This window comes from Phyllobates terribilis, unplaced genomic scaffold, assembly GCF_046119375.1.
Source record: "Phyllobates terribilis strain yellow unplaced genomic scaffold, ASM4611937v1 Scaffold_402__1_contigs__length_1722832, whole genome shotgun sequence".
Classification (NCBI taxonomy): domain Eukaryota; kingdom Metazoa; phylum Chordata; class Amphibia; order Anura; family Dendrobatidae; genus Phyllobates; species Phyllobates terribilis.
The window spans coordinates 294,599-314,216 of NW_027363162.1; positions in this window are offsets into that span (position 1 = coordinate 294,599).

Sequence of the window (19,618 nt, forward strand, 5' to 3'; positions counted from 1 at the left end):
TAGTCGGAGAAGCTCTGGAGGCTTAGGGGATCCCACCGGGTAATGGAAGGAGCGGAATCGTCACCTGTACCCTTGTTCTGTGTATAGCCAGAGGGAGACACAGCCTATCACACGCACTACATACGGATAGGAGAGGACCTAGTGGGAAAGTCTAGGAACACTCTGTTGCGGGGGTCCTGATTCTTGCACCCGAACTACCCGGAATGTGTTGAACCCCCTTCCTGGTGGCCGCAGCGCGCCGTGAGGAGCGAGGAGAAGCCTTGCAGCTGATGCCTAACAACGTGAGTAAAGCTTGGAAGACTGCATCCATGCCTCCGGTCCCTTATTTCAGCGCGACACCACACAACCCACTACGACTTCCCTGATCTGCCTTCTCTGCCATGAGGCCCTGCTCCACCTGTGGGGAGTAGTACCATCTGCTGCTGCCACGACATCCCGCCTCAGAGGACTGCCGCAGCGCTGGTGGCGAATCACCAGGCACCACAGGTGGCGTAGTCATTGAATCCACTCGATTACCACCATCCCTCCTAGCCCTTATTTTGATGTGACGACCCTGGGCACGGGCCGGGCCTAGGCCACGACTGCAACCCCCAACATCTGACCCGGTTCCGAGTACCCCCATCTCTCAGGGTGGGCTAGTGAGCGAGGAGGCGTCACACTAGCATCCGAGGTTACGGAGCGGCGTTGGAAGAAAACACATTCACAAGATGACTTCACTACATTCAAAAAAGCAACACTCTCATTCAAGTCAGCCCTCACCCTTTGCTAAACAGGCCTAATTCACAACCCTCATATCTTCCTTATCCTACAACCCCAAACAGTTGTTAAACATTTTTAAATCCCTCCTCCACTGCCCCCTTTGACCTCCATTATCTCTGCTAATGACTTTGCCACACACTTCAAAACCAAGATCATCGACCAAACAAGGCAAGTCTTTATTGTTCGACCACCACAACCCCATTTTTTACCAGACCAATGTCATTCCCTCATAACCTCCCTCTTCAACATCACCAGGGCTGCCACCAGGAATTTCAGGGCCTCATACTGGCAAAATTTTCGGGTCCCCTTGAGACTCCGCCCAGGCTTCACCCTAGCTCTGCTTCCACCCCAGCTCCACCTCCACCCCTCAAACGTTCCACAGCCCCACCTCCCACTCTGGGAAAAACTCCACTTCTACACCATGCCTTCACCAATCACACATTAACAGTTCCCATCAAACACCATATCACATACATAGCTAGCAGCTTTTCTTTTGGAGACAAGATTTTTTTAAGCCGCCACCAAGACAAAGTAGACTCTTTTGGCAGTGCCCTACTCTACTCTAACCTAGTAAACATTTCTTAAAATATCCAATTTTAGGCCTGTTTTTATTTATTTTTCTTTAAGGGAATGTGTCACATACATTTTTTTAAAAAGACCAATAATACCATATATCAAGGGACAAACACCACCACACCATGGTCGAACGACATATTACCACCACATAGTGACCGAATAATATACCACATGCAAGAGAGAAATACCACCACACCATGACCAGATCACATATTACCACACATAGTGAATGAATAATGCCACATACAAGGAACAAATACCACAACTTTATGACCAGACCACATATTGTCACCAGATAGTGACTTAATAGTACAGCATACAAGAGAGAAATACCGCCACACTATGACCAGATCACATATTACCTATTACCACCAAATAGTGACTGAATACTACAATACTGATCATTAATAAAAAAACACAATACTAATATTACCATAAGTGTCATTATATACAGGAGCTCTGTACATAGTATACAGTGTATAGTGTCAGAGTACAGGTAACACACTGACTCACCAGTGACATCTCTAGTTGAAGTCCTTCATCTTCGTTTCTCTTTTTCATCCAGCGTAAACCGCCATCTCTTCTTCCAGCCAGGACACAACTCTTAAGAAAATAACACAGTTATCTAGAGCACCGCTTCCAGAGCACATTCCCCAATTTTTCCCCAACTTCTACACTACACCAGATGAAGAAAAAAGAGCTACATAGTGTCGCCCTGCACAGTAACAGGACCCCCTCACGGAAAACATTATCCCCAAAAATAAAATACATCACACCAGTAATAATATCCCTTAGCTCCTACAGTAATAATGTCCCACATGCTGGTCTCATTGTGTCTCATTCCTGGCCCCATATGTTCTTCCATCCTGTCCCATGTGATCTCCCATCCTGCCCCATGTGTCTCTATCCTGCCCCATGTGATCTCCCATCCTGCCCCATGTGTCTCCATCCTGCCCCCATGTGTCTCCATCCTGCCGCCATGTGTCTCTCATCCTGCCCCATGTGTCTCCCATCCTGCCCCTATGTGTCTCCCATCCTGCCCCATGTGTCTCTCATCCTGCCCCATGTGTCTCCATCCTGCCCCCATGTGTCTCGCATCCTGCCCTATGTGTCTCCCATCCTGCCCCTATGTGTCTCGCATCCTGCCCCTATGTGTCTCGCATCCTGCCCCCATGTGTCTCCCATCCTGCCCCATGTGTCTCCCATCCTGCCCCATGTGTTTACCATCCTGCCCCATGTGTCTCTCATCCTGCCCCATGTGTCTCAATCCTGCCCCATGTGTTTACCATCCTGCCCCATGTGTCTCTCATCCTGCCCCATGTGTCTCAATCCTGCCCCCATGTGTCTCCCATCCTGCCCCTATGTGTCTCGCATCCTGCCCCATGTGTTTCCCTTCCTGTCCCATGTGTCTCCATCGTGCCCCCATGTAATTTCTCATCCTGTCCCCATATGATTTCCCATCCTGCCCCATGTATCTCCCATTCTGCCCCATGTGTCTCCATCCTGTCCCCATATTGCAGCTTTCAGTATAAAAAAAAGTAAAAAAAAAAAAAAGTTTCTCCTTACCTCACCACGGTCCGCCGACGACCTCTCCCTAATTTATTTGAGGCGCAGACGCGCTGGTGTATGACAGTGGCATCATATGCCGGCGACATGCGTGTGGATGTCAGCTGCATGCCTGTGATTGTCTGGCGGACTCTATTGGCTTTCTGTACTGCAATATATTTCAACTTAATGTGCAACCTCTTATACACATTCATTTGAAAATTGGGGGGCCAGGGAAATGAATTAAGGCGCTGCTTCTGGCCGGTTCAGGCAACCACCTGTTATTTTAACAAGCGGTTCCACCGAACCGGGGAGAGCCCCCTTAATCCCACCACTGCAGCCAGTGTCTTATATATAGCCTTCTCAATGGTCTCACTTGTGTCTCTTGCCTCTCTCTGTCGTGTTTCCTGTCTCTCTCATCTCAATTCTTTTCGAATTTTCTCTCTCCCACTCTTTTCTTGATTTCCTTGTCTCCTATTTCCTGGTTGTTTGTGGCTCCAGCCCACACCATTTAGCCCCACCCCTCCATGTCACTCTATAGCCTGATAACTGTGACGCTGCAGGAGGGGAGGGATCAACTGCTCGGCTCCTGCTGCTGACAGTAGGCACTGGGGAGTGAGTATTGCGCATCCCTGCTCCATTGATGCCGGCAATTCTCTGCATGGCCGTGCGCACCGCCCGTGCTCTGCTCCTCACTATGCAAAGTGAGGGAGAAGAAAAAGAGTGCGCGTGGCTGCGTGGATACTCGGCATTAAAGCGTGCCGGGTATTACAGCTTAAGGTGAGCAGAAGCTAAAAGAGGGAGGCCCGGTCTGGTCCCCCCCACTGCTCACCGGGCCCCAAACGCCAGTAAGGGCAGTAATGCCCTGATGGCGGCCCTGAACATCACTGAAGGAGAGCTTACTTGTCTCCTCTCCAAATCAAACCTTACCACTTGTGCACTTGACCCCCTCCCACCTATAACCTATCTCTTTAACATATCACTTACTTCTGGTATGCTCCTCTGCTTTCTAACATGCCAGAATCACGCTCATACTCAATAAGCTATCCCTCGACCCAACCTCTTTGTCCAGTTTTCGCCCAATATCGCTGCTCCCATTTGTCTCCAAACTCCTTGAGCACAATGTTCACGCTGAACTTTCTGCTCACCTCTCATCTAACTCTCTCTTTGACAAGCGACAATCTGGCTTCCGTCACCACCATTCCACTGAAACTGCCCTGACTGAAATTACGAATGACTTACAGCCAAAGCTAACAGACAATTCTCTATACTCCTCCTTCTTGATCTCTCCTCTGCCTTCGACACAGTTGACCACCACCTCCTACTACAGATCCTCTCTTCCTTTGGTGTCAAAGACATTGCCCTATCCTGGATCTCCTCATACCTTTCCAACTGCACATTTAGCGTCTCCCACTTCCACACTCATAGAACTGTTAGTTTTTCCTACTTTGCACTCATCACCTGTATAAAAGACAACTGTCCACGCACTCAATCAATCACACTCCAACCTCGCCATCGTGGCCAAGACCAAAGAGCTGACTAAGGAGACGAGGGACAAAATTGTAGACCTGCACAAGGCTGGGATGGGCTACAGGACAATAGACAAGCAGCTTGGTGAGAAGGCAACAACTGTTTGCACACTTATTAGAAAATGTAAGAAAAACAAGATTAGAGATGACAGAATATTTCAATGTTGGGCTCGGATTACAATCGCTGATTTTGCAATATTCGCCAATTTATTCGTCGAATATTCGCCGAACATAGCCTAATACCATTGGATTCAATAGAAGGCAAAACCAAACGCATACACAACACCTTCAACCGGGATCAAAAGCTGCCAAAACAGATCAAATTAGGGGCAGACACCAGGAAAGTGCCATCAATTGACCCAGATTACAAGTAGTATAATTATTATTATTTATTATTATTGCATGGTGCTTTACATGTGAAAAGGGGTCACCTACTGGTACAAGAGGAGAGAGGACCATGCCCACGAAGGTGCACAAACAATCTACATGGGATGAGAGAGGATACAGTAGGTGAGGGTACAGCTGGTCATGCAGCGGTATGGTGCAGCAAGGGTTACTGCAGGTTGTACGCTTGTCAAAAGAAGTGGATCTTTAGCTTCCTTTTGAAGGGTTCCACGGTAGGCGAGAGTCTGATTTGATGGGGTAGAGAGTTCTACAGTATGGGAGATGCACAGGAGAAATATTGTATGCGATTGTGGCAAGAAGTGATAAGAGGGAAGTAGAGAACGAGATCTTGTAAGGATGGGAGTTTGTGCCCAGGTAAGTACACGTAGACTAGGTCACAGATGTATGGAGGAGATTTTTCGATGGCTCCGTATGCCAAAGTTGACACTTTTCAACTGGAGTCTCTGGGCAAAGGGGAGCCAGCGCAGGGATTGAAAGAGGGGAGAAGCCAGGGAATAGCGGGGTGACAGGTGGATTAGTCCACCAACAGAGTTTAGGATAGATTTGAGTTGTGCGAGAGTGGTAGAAGGGAGGCCACAGAGCACAAGCTTGCAGTAGTAGAGGCGGGAAATGATGAGGGCGTGCACTGGTGTTTTTGTAGATTCATGGTTGAGGAATGTGCGGATCCCGGAGATATTTTGAAGTTGCAGTCGGCAGAAAGTGGAAAGGGCTTGGATCTGACGTTTGAAGGAGGGATCAGAGTTAAGCTTGCGCGACTGGGGAGAGTGGTTGATGCCAGGTCCAGGAGGAAGAGGACAAACTAACGTCGCTTGGATTTGGAGGTTAGTAGGTCGTTGGTGACTTTAATCAGGACAGTTTCAGTGGAATGGTGCCATCAAAAGCCAGATTGTAAGTGGTCAAAGAGGGAACAGGAGGAGAGGTGGGAGGACAGTTCAAAATGGACGTGTTGTTCCAGTAGTTTGGAGGTATTGGGGAGAAGTGAGATGGAACGATAGCTAGACACAGAGGATGGGTCAAGGGAGGGCTTTTTGAGGATGGGTGTGATCGAGGTATGTTTGAATCATGAGGGGAAGACACCAGTTGTTAGTGACAGGTTGAAGAGGTGGGTTAGGCTTGGCATGAAGACTGAGGTAAGGTTTGGAATGAGGTGGGATGGTATTGGGTCAAGTTTACAGGTGGTGAGATTTGATTTGGAGAGTAAAGATGATTTTCTGTGATGGCTGAGAAGCTGGTTTTGAAGGAGGAGAGTTAAGTAGTTATGAGAAGGGGCTGTGGGGACTTTAAGCAAAAGCTTTGCCTTATGTTGGCAATCTTCTGCTTGAAGAATGAGCCAAAGTCTTCAGCTGAGATGAGAGGAGAGGGAGGAGGAGCTGGTGGACGGAGGAGAGAATTGAAAGTACTGAATAGCTGTTTAGGGTTGTGAGACAGGTATGATATGAGAGATGAGAAGTAATAATAATATTTTTTATTTATATAGCGGAATAATAACATATTCTGCAGCACTTTACAATTAAGTAGGGACATATACAGACAATATAAACAATACAATGTATCATATTTCAACAGTTACAAGAGGATTGAAGGCCCTGCTCGCAAGTTTACAATCTTTATGGAAATGGGGGGACACAATAGGAGGAACATGGTCATCAGCCAGTATCTGTCTAAGGGCAGTTACCGCGTGGTATTTGGTGCATGGAGGATGTGGAGACAGATGAATACACAGTGGCAGATTAAGATTAATATTTAGGAGGGAACAGGGGAGAGTTAGGTTGGTGAGTTGAGGTGATAGGCTTGTCTAAACAGATGTGTTTTTAAAGCACATTTGAAGACATGGGGGCTAGATATCAGTCGGATCGTTTGGGGCAGTGCATTCCAGAAAACTGGTGCGGCAAGAGAGAAGTCTTGGAGACAGAGGTGTGATGTTCGGATTAAGCAGGATGTTAGTTTTATATCAGTTGTAGAACGGAGGGCACAGGAGGGGCGATAGACAGAAATGAGGGATGAGATATAGAGAGGTGCAGAATTGTGGAGAGCTTTGTGGGTGAGAGAGATGAGTTTGTATTGTATTCTGTGGTGAATGGGTAACCAGTGCAATGACTGGCACAGGGTAGAGGCATCGGTGAAGCGGCCTGATAGAAATACGACCTGGCTGCTGCATTCAGAATGGATTGGAGAGGAGAGAGTTTGTTTAGAGGGAGGCCGATCAGAAGAGAGTTGCAGTAGTCCAGATGAGAATGAATAAGAGTGACAGTAAGTGATTTTGCCGTATCAAAGGTGAAAAAAGGTCGGATTCTGGAGATGTTTTTAAGATGCAGGTGACTAGAGCGAGTGAGTAATTGAATATGGGGAATAAAGGAAAGTTGTGTGTCAAATATGACTACAAGACAGCGAGCTTGCTGCTTGGGAGTTATAGTGGCGCCAACCAAGGAAATTGAAAAGTCAGGCATAAGTAGATTAGTAGAGGGAAGAAAAACAAGGAGTTCAGTTTTGGAGAGATTCAGTTTCAGATAGAGGTAAGACATGATGTTAGAGACAACGGATAGACAATTACTGTCGTTTTGTATTAGAGTGGGGGTGATGTCAGGTGAATAGGTGTATAGATGGGTGTCATCAGCATAGAGATGATACTGGAACCCAAATCTGCTGATGGTTTGCCCAATAGGGGCAGTATACAAGGAGAATAGTAGGGGGCCTATAGAGCGAAGCATAGTGGGGAGGAGCTGGCATGATGGCATGTTTGAATGAAGAGGGAAAGATACCCGAAGAAAGAGAGAGGTTAAATATTTTAGTTAGGTGGGTAGTGACAGCTGGGGAAAGGGACTGAAGGAGATGTGAGGGAATAGGGTCACTGCTGCAGGTTGTAGGGCGAGAAGAAGCGAGGAGTCTGGTCACTTCTTCTTCTGTGACTGGCTCGAAGATGGAAAGTGAACCTGAGGTACAGGAGGGAAGGGGATCCAGACTCTGAGGGGCTTGTGCAAGAATGTCTTGATGGATATGATTGATTTTTTGTAGGAAATAAGTGGCCAGATCATCAGCGCTTAGGTTGGTGACGGGGTCTGTCTTTAGGGCTCAGGAGGGAGTGGAAGGTTTCAAAGAGTCGTTTAGGATTGTTGACTGGAGTTGTGATAAGAGTGGTAAAGTAGACTTGTTTAGCCAGATGGAGAGCAGAGTTATAAGTTTTAAGCATGAACTTATAGTGGATGAAGTCTTCTGCCGAAAGTGATTTTCTCCACAAACGCTCTGCACACCTTGAGCAGCGCTGGAGATAACATGTTTGCATTGTGTGCCAGGACTGCCGTCTCTGCCAGGTCATTCTGCGTGTAGCAGGTGCTGCTTCATCCAGGGCACTCCGCAATGTGTTGTTATAGTGTGACAATGCTGAGTCTGGACAGGAGAGGGAGAGGATGGGGGCTAAAGATGACTGTAGATTGTTCATAAGTTGCTGGGTATTAATGACACGTAGATTTCTGAGTGTATGGTAAATGGGGGTGTTTCGGGTGAGGAGACAATTCTTGACAGCGAAGGAAAGAAGGTCAGAGAGTGGTAGAGGGGAGTTAGTAAAGTCATGCAGAGTTGTGAGAATACCAAGTCCAGAGTATTCCCGTCTTCATGTGTAGGAGAGTTAGTAAGCTGTGAGAGGCCAAATGAGGAGGTTAGAGAAAGAAGATGAGAGGCAGATGGGGAAAGCGGCTTATCTATGGGTATGTTAAAGTCCCCCATGATGAAAGTGGGAATTTCACAGGATAGAAAGTGTGGAAGCCAGGTGGTAAAGTGATCCAGAATCTGATGGGAGGGCCTGGAGGGCGATATACAACCGCCACTCGCAGGGAGAAGGGTTTGAAGAGTCTAATGGTATGAACTTCGAAGGAAGGAAAACATAAGTGAGTGAACTGGGTCGATGACCTGGAAAGCACATTGTGGTGAAAGGAGCAAACCAACACCTCTACCTTGTCTGCTCTCAGGTCTGAGGGTATGTGAAAATTGTAGGCTGTCATACGAGAGAGCAGCTGCGGCGGTTGTGTCAGACTGCTGGATCCAGGTTTCAGTGAGAGCCAGAAGGTTAAGGGAATTTGAAAGGAAGAAATCTTGGATATAAAGGAATATATTGCAGGCTGAGCACGAGTTCCAAAGAGCACAGTTAAAAGAGACAGGGGAAGGCAAGCAATGAATGTTTATAAGATTGGCAGGGCTTCTGTATGCAGTAGGTATGTTTTGCTGCAGTGAGCAATTGCGCGGCATTTTGACATCTTCTGTTACTGGACATGCTACTCCACTCCCTTTCTTTGCAGCCTCACAGCAGTACGCTTTGTAGGTGAGGGCCAGAAAGAACATGTGCTCCAGTAGATGGCAAGCGTTGCATCAAGTGGCCTCTGCTCCTCTTCCTCCACCTAAACATCACACAAAGTACAGTCGTCAGAGGTGGCAGCCCAATTACCCTTGTTTTCCCCCTTGTCACAACTCTCCAACTGCCCAACTGACTGTGGGGAACCACAGATGGATGAGTCTGCAGGGCTGTTCACACATTCTGTTCAGGGGCATCAGAAGTCTGATCCAAAGCTTCACAGACTCAAGAGGGGGAAAGCATGTGTAGCGATGCCCAATTTTTTTTTCAGTTTGATCTATGGCCAGACAAAGTAGGGTCTGAGCAGAAGCCAAACCCTCGTCACTAGACGTTAACTCCTGGGGGTGGAGGTGATCCTGATGAGACTCAGATACTTGAGGCACACGTGGACTGTACTGTGCTATCAGGGCAGGAAGAGGAGGAGGGTGACTCTCAGGGCGAGAAGTGTGAGAACAGAGAGGATGATGATGAGGTTGTAGATCCCATTTGGTGTAAACACAGAGGCATGCACCTTTTGACTACTACATGCATGAACTGGCACATACGCGATCAACATGTGCTAATCTGGAAATCTCACTGTGCTAAAATGCAGACTAGCTGGCCTCGCCAACCACCAGCGGTCCCATCAACCGCATCTTCTGCTTCTTTCTCCTCTGTCACCGTGGCAAGTGTTCTCACACAGGTCTCCGGCCTCAGGACCACCATTTGTTTACCCGCTACAGTAGGGGTGAGTGAGAGCCCATAAGCTGTTATGGAAGTGGACATGCCTGCTAATTTTGACTGATCTCAGACACCGAGCAGAACCCATCTTTCTCAATTCTCCATAACATCTCCGCCTGCACCCCTCTCACAGTCCAGCAGCTTGTCGTGTACTTTCTATTCCACCCTCTCTCAGCACAGCCCTCAATCCCACAGTTGTGGTCATGTAAAAGATTGTTTCCTCCAATAGATGCCAAAGTAAAGAGCTTGAACTTCACCATCTCCAATCAGTTGGCCCTGGAAATGCTGCCTTTCTGCCTGGTGGACACAGACGGTTTCCAAAAGCTGATGGCCATCGCAGTCACCCAGTACCTGTTACCCAGTCGGCATTACTTCTCTAAGAAAGCTGTACCTTCGCTACACCAGCATGTTGCAGACAACATCACCTGTTCCTTGAAAAAATCTAGGTCTCACAGGGTGAATTTCACCACTGACACCTGGACAAGTAAGCATGGCAAGGGGCGTGACATCTCACTGACTGGGCAATGGGTGACTCTGGTGGCTGTTGGGGCAGGCGGGGAATGGGCTGCTCCATAAGTCTTGGAACCCACAAGGCTTGCAAGGTGCTTGGGGATGGAGAACTTAACCACTACCCACCAGAAGATGGAGAACTAAACTACTAGACAACAGGGGTTGGAGAGCAAAACTACTAAACAGCTTGGGTTGGTGAGATATGGCTTGCTGTATCACGTTAGCAACTGAAAAAAAATAGATTTTTAACGGTGTACTTATGCATGGAGCACAATAGAAGCAGTGCACAACCGACTTCTATGAAATGTGCCCTGCTGTCTTGGTCTGGACCTCACTAATGGAGCAAGAAAAAAAAATCTGCTGGAAGATCGATTTCACAGCCACACAGGAAGCTAGATATCTATACTATCTGACTTGGAAGCAACCGTCTAGCTAACTACCTAAAATCTCTAATTAATCCAGGAGCAAACCAGGAGTATCCTCTCTGATCCCTTATAGTCACAAAATGGCACTAAAAGAACATGTCCGCTCTTTATATAGAGATGAACTTGTGATTTCAGCAGCCAATGGCACAAGCCCTTGTGTCTGGACATTGTGGATGCTTTCTGTTCCCTGATTGGCTAGCCACAATTTGCACACATAAAGTTAGGGGGAAAAAAAACAGATTACAAGTACACCGCTCCTCTGAACTCTCCCAATTCCCTCCCCCAGGGGCGTACCGTCCATAGCGGCAGCCCACGCAGCTGATATAGGGCCCCTGAGACAGGGGGGGCCCGATGTGAAACAAAATCGGATCCCTCCATCCCACATCACAATCTCAACAGTATCTGCATCTTAGGATCTGCATCTCCGTCAGGACCTCCAGAGGATTCGGTGGGCCTGGAGTCAGAAGGACCCACCTCTGTTCCTCTGCCTACACTGTGTCTGGCAAGCAGAGGATGCCAGTGTCTGCTCTGTAAGATGAGGCTCCGCCCACCAGCTCTGGCCTGCAGCTCCAGCAGAGGGGCTGCTCCCAGCATGGCCCCTGCTCTCTCCGCCTCCCCTGCTCTCTCTGCCTCCGCAAATCCGCTCTCCCCCTCCTGCCTTCAGCCCTGCAATTTGCAAGAAAGCTCTGCAATCGGGTCCTGGGAGATAGGAGGGTGCACCAGAGAGAAATCCATCATGTGGAATCATCTGCAGAGAGGGTAAGTCCATGTGTAATGTGTGTGTGTGCATATATGTGTGTGTGTATGCATGCATGTGTGTGCATATATGTGTGTGTGTGTGTGTGTGTGTGTGTGTGTGTGTATATATGTGTGTGTGTGCATATGGCACCTCACTGGGCCCCGCTTCCACCCGTTAGCACCCGCACTTCCCTGCCGCTCGCCCGCAAAAAATGATGGGAATGGAAACGTCTTCTGACTCTTCCTCCTCCATTATCTTGCTCGCGCTGATGGTCAGAGGGGGGGCCAATGCGAGCAATGATGATGGAGGAGGGAGCTTCAGAAGACATTTCCATACTCATCATGATTCCTTGACATATGATGTCATTACAGGGCGCTTACTGATCTGAGATGTCCAGTGCTTCACACCGCACGCTGAGTGGACTAGCGTATCGGGTGGAACCAGGAGAGGTGAGTATTGTATTTATTTTTTTAAAATCAGTGACCAGTGGCCATAATACAGTATGAGGAGTGCATTATACTGTGTGGAGGACCATGGGGGTGCACTATATTGTATGAAGGACCATGGAGGGTGCATTATACTGTATGGAGGACCATAGGGAGTGCATTATACTGTGTGGAGGACCATGGGAGTGTATAATATTGTATGGAGGACCATGGGGGGTGCATTATATTGTATGGAGGACCATGTGGGGTGCATTATATTGTATGGAGGACCGTGGGGGGTGCATTATACTGTATGGATGACCATGGAGAGTGCATTATACTGTGTGGAGGACCATGGGGGGTGCATTATATTGTATGGAGGACCATAGGGGGTGCATTATACTGTATGGAGGACCATAGGGAGTGCATTATACTGTGTGGAGGACCATAGGGAGTGCATTATACTGTGTGGAGGACCATAGGGAGTGCATTATACTGTGTGGAGGACCATAGGGAGTGCATTATACTGTGTGGAGGACCATAGGGAGTGCATTATACTGTGTAGAGGACCATAGGGAGTTCATTATACTGTGTGAAAGACCATAGGGAGTGCATTATACTGTGTGGAGGACCAAAGGGAGTGCATTATACTGCATGGAGGACCATGGGGGTGCATTATACTATATGGAGGATCATGGTGGGCACATTATACTGTGTGGAGGACAATGGGGGTGCATTATATTGTGTGGAGAACCATAGAGAGTGCACTATAGTCTATAGATGACCATGGGGAGTGCATTATACTATATGGGAGATTATGGGGATGCATTATACTATATGGAAGGCTATGAGGGGCCATTATACTATGTGGGGTCCATTATACTGTATGCAAGCAATTATACAGTGTGAAAGTTTGTGTGGGGTCCTTCATACAGTGTGGGGGCCATTATACTGTTTGGAGGGCTAGTGCAGGTCATTATACTGTATGTAGGCCCAATATACGGCATGGAGGGCTGTGTGGGGGTCACAGTTGGAGGATCACACCGTGTTGGGGTCATCATACTTTGCCCTGGGAGTTGAGGTGGGATACAGTAGGGTCATTATACTGTGCATGTGGAGGAATTCACCATGGGGGTATCATAGTGGGTTTGGGGGGCACTTTTGTTTTCATAATACATTATGGGGGCAATGAAAGGGGAATCTAAGATTTTAACAGGAGAAAAATTACTATGTAAAGGCTGGAAAGTTGTGATATCTGCTCTTCTGTGACCCCAACAATTATTTAATTTATTTTTTTGGGGGTGATGGCCGAATTAGAACTTCTGCTATGGGGCCCCATGATTCCTATGTACGCCCCTGCCCTCCACTCATCAAACATGTCCCCTTTGCTCATCATACACCACCACTACCCTAGCCAAAGTGATGAACAATACTTTACTGGCAACGCAATCATTTTTTTACGACACCGGCCCCTGAAGAGACTGATTGACACTCATTAGGAGCAGAATTACCAGACCGTGCGGGAACAAGTGACTCAGGAGAAGTACAGGAACTTACAGAGGCAGCTCCAAGAGCATCTGAGGAAGCACGGGAAATGAGTGCAGTGGAGGAAACTTCTATGACCGAAGAACCCGTGGTCTCTGAGGAACAACCCACCAGGAGGATGTCGAATCGAGAAGTGAGAAGGCCCGTGATGCTGACGTATGAGACACTTGGTGAACCGAGTCAAGTGCCAAGGACTGTCGAGTGGAAACAGGTATCTCTGCCTGTGGACCAGGTAAGCCCACTTGAGTGGTATTCACCACCGAGAAGCAGTATGGAAGATGTTGCCTGGTGGAAAGACTTATTTTCCTTTGATTTTCCTTAAAAGACTTTGTAGAAACTGTTAGAACCTTGCTGTTAGGTTTTTTTTCCTTTGCTGGTCACATGACCTTGTTGGCCTATTTAATCCTGCTCCGCCCTTCTGGCTTTGCTGGACTTCATTGTATATCTACTTTCTAGCTAGCCTGTGCTCTGTGTCTTGCTCTGTTAGTTTGCTTGGTTTACTGACCTCTATGTTCTTTATATTTTGTTTGTTCGTCTGTCTGCTACTATTTCTGTTAGGAGGTGTCCCATATTCCTCCCAGTCCTTAGTACTTGTAGGGATTCCTCCCCCACATCTATAGGTCTTCGTACAGACTAGCTTAGGACTTTAGCAGGTCTGATCGCAGGATCAGGTTCCCTGTTACATCGTAGGGATTCAGCTGAGTTCTATCGTAGGGACAGATCTCCTCTCTTTCCTTAGCTCTGGTAGCAGAACATAACAGTAAGTCCAGCCAGCAAATTCTCTAAGGAAAGATTTTTCTGTTCCATCATGGTGTCGGTTCAGGATTTGGCTCATCGCCTGCAGGGACTCTCTCTGGAAGTGGCCGAGCTCCGTCAGCACGTGAGTAACTGTTCTGGAGCACATTTCTTGGAGCCTAAGGTATGTTTGCCGGATTTATTTTTTGGTGAACATCGAGAATTTTTTTCATTTAAAAATGCTTGCTTATTGTATTTTCGTTTGAGACCCAAGTCCTCTGGGGATGAATCCCAGCGCGTAGGGTTCATAATGTCACTTTTGCGCAAAGAGCCTCAGGAGTGGGCCTTTTCTTTGCAACCTAGTGATACATGCTTCAGATCAGTGGATAGTTTTTTTTCTGCTTTAGGACTATTATATGATGATCCTGACCGTGTCGCATCAGCTGAGACTGAGTTGAGACGTTTAAAACAAGGATCAGGTAATGTCGAAAAATATTGTACACATTTTCGTCGTTGGTCCACTCAAACAGGGTGGAACGATTCTGCTCTGAAAAGTCTATTTCTTGCTGGGCTCAGTGAAAGGGTTAAAGACCTGCTAATTGCTTATCCTACACCTGAGGATTTGCAACAGGCTATGCAATTAGCTATAGGGGTGGATAGAAGACTGCGTGCTAGGGTTAATGAGAGCAAATCCTCTGCTATGTCAGTTTCTGGTTATGATAATGTGTGTACTAACAGTGGTGAACCGATGGAGATTGGATCGGTGGCACCTCGCTCTCAAGAAAAAGACCGTCGTTTTTCGAAAGGCTTGTGTTTCTATTGCGGAAAATCTGGTCATTTGATTAAAGGCTGTGAGCTTCGTATGAAGAAAGAAAAAAAAATGGTCAGTCACGCCCGTATTGCCTGTTTAAATTCCAAGGGTGTATTTTTAGCTGCTTCCACGATTGCTCAGGAAAAATTAATGGAATTTCGGGTGTTTGTTGATTGCGGGTCTACACTGAATGTAATTGATGGGGGATTCGTGGAAAAACTCAATTTAAAACCTGAACCTTTATCATCCCCCATTGCTGTGGTTTCTGTGGATGGCTCCCCTTTGAAGAATATTACTCTCAAGGTCTGTGAATTTCCTCTCACTATTAATGGTGTTCACCATGAGAAATTGGATTTGGTAGTGTTGAATAACTTGCCTTCTCCAGTAATATTGGGATTGCCCTGGTTAAAATGTCACAATCCTGTACTGGATTGGTCTACCAGTGAAATTAAATCCTGGAGCCATAAATGTTATGACAAGTGTTGTAACGGGCGTATTGCAGCTTTGGATAGGGGAGAATTGCCTGTTCCTATTCAGGATTTTTGGAGAGTTTTTTCTGAGAAGGAATCGCAGGTTTTGCCTCCCCATAGAGACTATGATTGTTCTATTGAATTTGTCCCTGGAGCGATTCTTCCTAAAAGTCGTTTATTTAACCTTACTATTCCTGAGAGGAAGGCTTTGGAGGAATACATACAGACAAGTTTGGCCGCCGGTCACATTAGGCCCTCTAAGTCTCCTGTGGCGGTTGGATTTTTTTTTGTAAAAAAAAAGGACGGCGGTTTACGTCCTTGTCTGGATTTTCGTGAGATTAACAAAATTACGGTACGCAATCCTTACCCACTGCCATTGATTCCTGATCTGTTTAACCAGTTATTGGGGGCCAAGTGGTTCTCTAAAATTGACCTTAAGGGGGCATACAATCTGTTGCGCATGAAGGAGGGTGATGAATGGAAGACTGCTTTTAACACTCCTGTGGGTCATTTTGAGAATCTGGTTATGCCTTTTGGTCTTACTAATGCTCCTGCATTTTTTCAGAATCTGATTAATGACATCCTTAGACCTTTGATCGGTAAAAATGTGGTTGTGTATTTGGATGACATTTTGATTTATTCGCCAGATCTGGAGTCTCATTGGCGAAGCGTGCGTGAGGTATTACAGTTATTAATGGACAATTCGCTTTTTGCTAAGCTGGAGAAATGTGAGTTCGCTGTACAGAGAATTAGTTTTTTGGGCTACATTATCTCCAGCAAAGGTTTTGAGATGGATCCGGTTAAGGTTCAGGCTGTGCAGGAATGGCCTAGGCCTATTGGTTTGAAATCAATACAGAGGTTTTTGGGTTTCGCCAATTACTATAGAAAATTCATAAAAAATTTTTCTAGTATTGTCAAACCTCTGACCGATCTCACCAGGAAAGGTGCTGATGCGGTTCAGTGGTCTTCTGAGGCCATTGAAGCTTTTGTGTATCTCAAGGAGAGGTTCACCTCTGCTCCCATCCTTATGCAGCCTGATGTTACTAGGCCGTTTTTGGTTGAGGTTGATGCTTCCTCTGTGGGGGTTGGCGCAGTATTGTCTCAGGATAACGGGGATGGATTACATCCCTGTGCATTTTTTTCAAAAAAATTTTCGGAGACTGAATTGAATTACGATATTGGTAATCGGGAATTATTGGCTATTAAACTCGCATTTGAACACTGGCGCCACTTCTTGGAAGGTGCGGAATTTCCCGTTCAGGTTCTTACGGATCATAAAAATCTGATATATCTTGACGCTGCCAAGCGCCTGAATGCCCGTCAGGCTAGGTGGGCACTGTTTTTCTCGCGGTTTAATTTCTCCGTTACTTACATCCCTGGTACTAAGAATGTTAAGGCGGATGCCTTGTCTCGCAGTTTTTCTCCCATAGTCGGTGCTGAGAAAGAGGAAAACATTTTACAAGAAGGTGTTGTGATAGCTGCTTTAGACTCCGTTTTGGAAGATGAGATTCTTAAAGCTCAGGAGAATGCCCCATCTAACACTCCTCATGGGAGGTTGTTTGTGCCTGGGACCTTTAGGAGAGATTTGTTTGTTGAGTGTCACGAATCTCGGTTGGCAGGTCATCCCGGAATCTCTGAGACCAAGAGACTGGTGGGTCGCAGTTTTTGGTGGCCTGGATGGCAGAAGGAAGTCATTAAGTGGGTGCGTCAATGTACTATATGTGCTAGATCTAAGTCCTCACATACTCCTGCTGCGGGGTTGCTTTGTCCTTTGGAGGTTCCCAGTGCTCCTTGGACACATTTGGCTATGGACTTTATAACTGACCTTCCCCCCTCTGAGGGTTTTACTGTCATCTGGGTGGTCGTGGACCGTTTTAGCAAGATGTGTCACTTGGTTCCCTTCGTCAAACTGCCCTGCGCTAAAACTCTCGCTAAGGCCTTTGTCAAGGAAATTGTCAGACTTCATGGCGTTCCTACTGACATTGTTTCTGATAGGGGTCCTCAGTTCGTGGCTCGTTTTTGGCGTGCCTTTGTGACAGGTTGGGAATTCATTTGTCGTTTTCGTCCGGATATCATCCTGAATCTAATGGCCAGACAGAAAGGAAAAACCAGGATGTTGAGCAGTTCTTGCGTTGTTTTGTGGCAGACAATCAAGAGGGGTGGTCTGAGTTTCTGCCACTTGCCGAATTTGCTCTGAACAATCATACATCTTCTTCTGCTGGTTGTTCGCCTTTTTTTTGTTGTTCTGGGAGACATCCGTCGTTTGGGTCGTTCTCCAAGTTGGGATCTGCCGTGCCTGAGGAGGAGAATTTTTCCGGTGATTTGGAAAGAGTTTGGACGGATGTGCGTGGTAATCTTCAGGAGGCCAACAGAAAATCTAAAGACTACTTTGATAGGAAACGACAGGAGGTTTTGTTCGCTGTTGGTGACATGGTTTGGTTGTCCTCTAGGAATCTGCGGTTGAGGATTCCTTCTAAGAAATTGGGTCCCAAGTTTGTAGGGCCCTTTAAGGTGCTTCAGGTTGTCAACCAATCTGCTGTTAGGTTGGAGGTTCCTACCTCCTGGAGAATTAATCCGGTCTTTCATGTCTCTCTGTTAAAAAAAGCTGTTGTGTCGGATGGTGACGCCTCTGCCTCTGTTCCTCCGGTGGTGGAGGACGGGGAATATGAAATTTCTCGCATCCTTGACTCTAGACGGTATAGAGGTAGTTTGCAGTATCTTGTGGCCTGGAAAGGTTTCGGACCCGAGGATAACTCTTGGGTGAGGTCAGATGATGTTTCCGCATCCAGACTTATCAGAGCGTTTCACAGGAGATTTCCTGATAAGCCTGGTCCTAGGGGATCCGGAGGATCCTCTTAGAAGGGGGGGTACTGTTAGAACCTTGCTGTTAGGTTTTTTTTCCTTTGCTGGTCACATGACCTTGTTGGCCTATTTAATCCTGCTCCGCCCTTCTGGCTTTGCTGGACTTCATTGTATATCTACTTTCTAGCTAGCCTGTGCTCTGTGTCTTGCTCTGTTAGTTTGCTTGGTTTACTGACCTCTATGTTCTTTATATTTTGTTTGTTCGTCTGTCTGCTACTATTTCTGTTAGGAGGTGTCCCATATTCCTCCCAGTCCTTAGTACTTGTAGGGATTCCTCCCCCACATCTATAGGTCTTCGTACAGACTAGCTTAGGACTTTAGCAGGTCTGATCGCAGGATCAGGTTCCCTGTTACATCGTAGGGATTCAGCTGAGTTCTATCGTAGGGACAGATCTCCTCTCTTTCCTTAGCTCTGGTAGCAGAACATAACAGAAACAAAGAACTGTTAAAGCATAGAGAGAGAGAGCTGGTTGAAGACGTATGAAAAGCTCCAGCTGAAGAGATGCTGATTGTTTTAATTGCATTAGTTGTTTATTTCTTACAGGCATCCTACAAGAAAAAGGTCATACGATTAGGTTGTTATCAATGTTTATGAACGTTATACCAATTTCACAATGCCAATTTGTATATAAAGTTATCCATGTTGTGATCTGCAACATAAACTAAGGAAAGAATGGGAAAAGCTGTCCCTACAGTAAGACTAAGCTGAATCCCTACGATGTAGCGGGCAGCCTGTTCCTTGTGAACAGACCTGCCTTCGTCCTCGGCTAGTCTGAACGGAGACCTATAGAATAAAGGGAAGGGTCCCTAAAAGAACTAAGGACTGGGACAAAAATGGGACACCTCCTAACAGAAGTTGTTGCAGAGGTCCCAGAGGACCAAGCAAACTAGACAGAGATAGGCACCGAAGCACCTGGCTAGAGAGACAGGCAAAAAACACTGAAGTCCAGCCAAGCCAGAAGGGCGGAGCTGGAATATATAGGCAGCTGGTCACGTGACCACAAAACACAAGATAGCAAAAACTAACAGGAGGGTTCTAACAGTACCCCCTCTTCTATGAGGATCCTCTGGATCCTCCAGGCCCAGGCCTATCAGGAAACCTCCTGTGGAAAGCTTTATCAAGCCTAGGAGCAGAGACATCATCCGTCCTTACCCAAGAGTTGTCTTCGGAACCGAAACCCTTCCAGGAGACAAGATACTGTAATATCCCTCTATGCCAT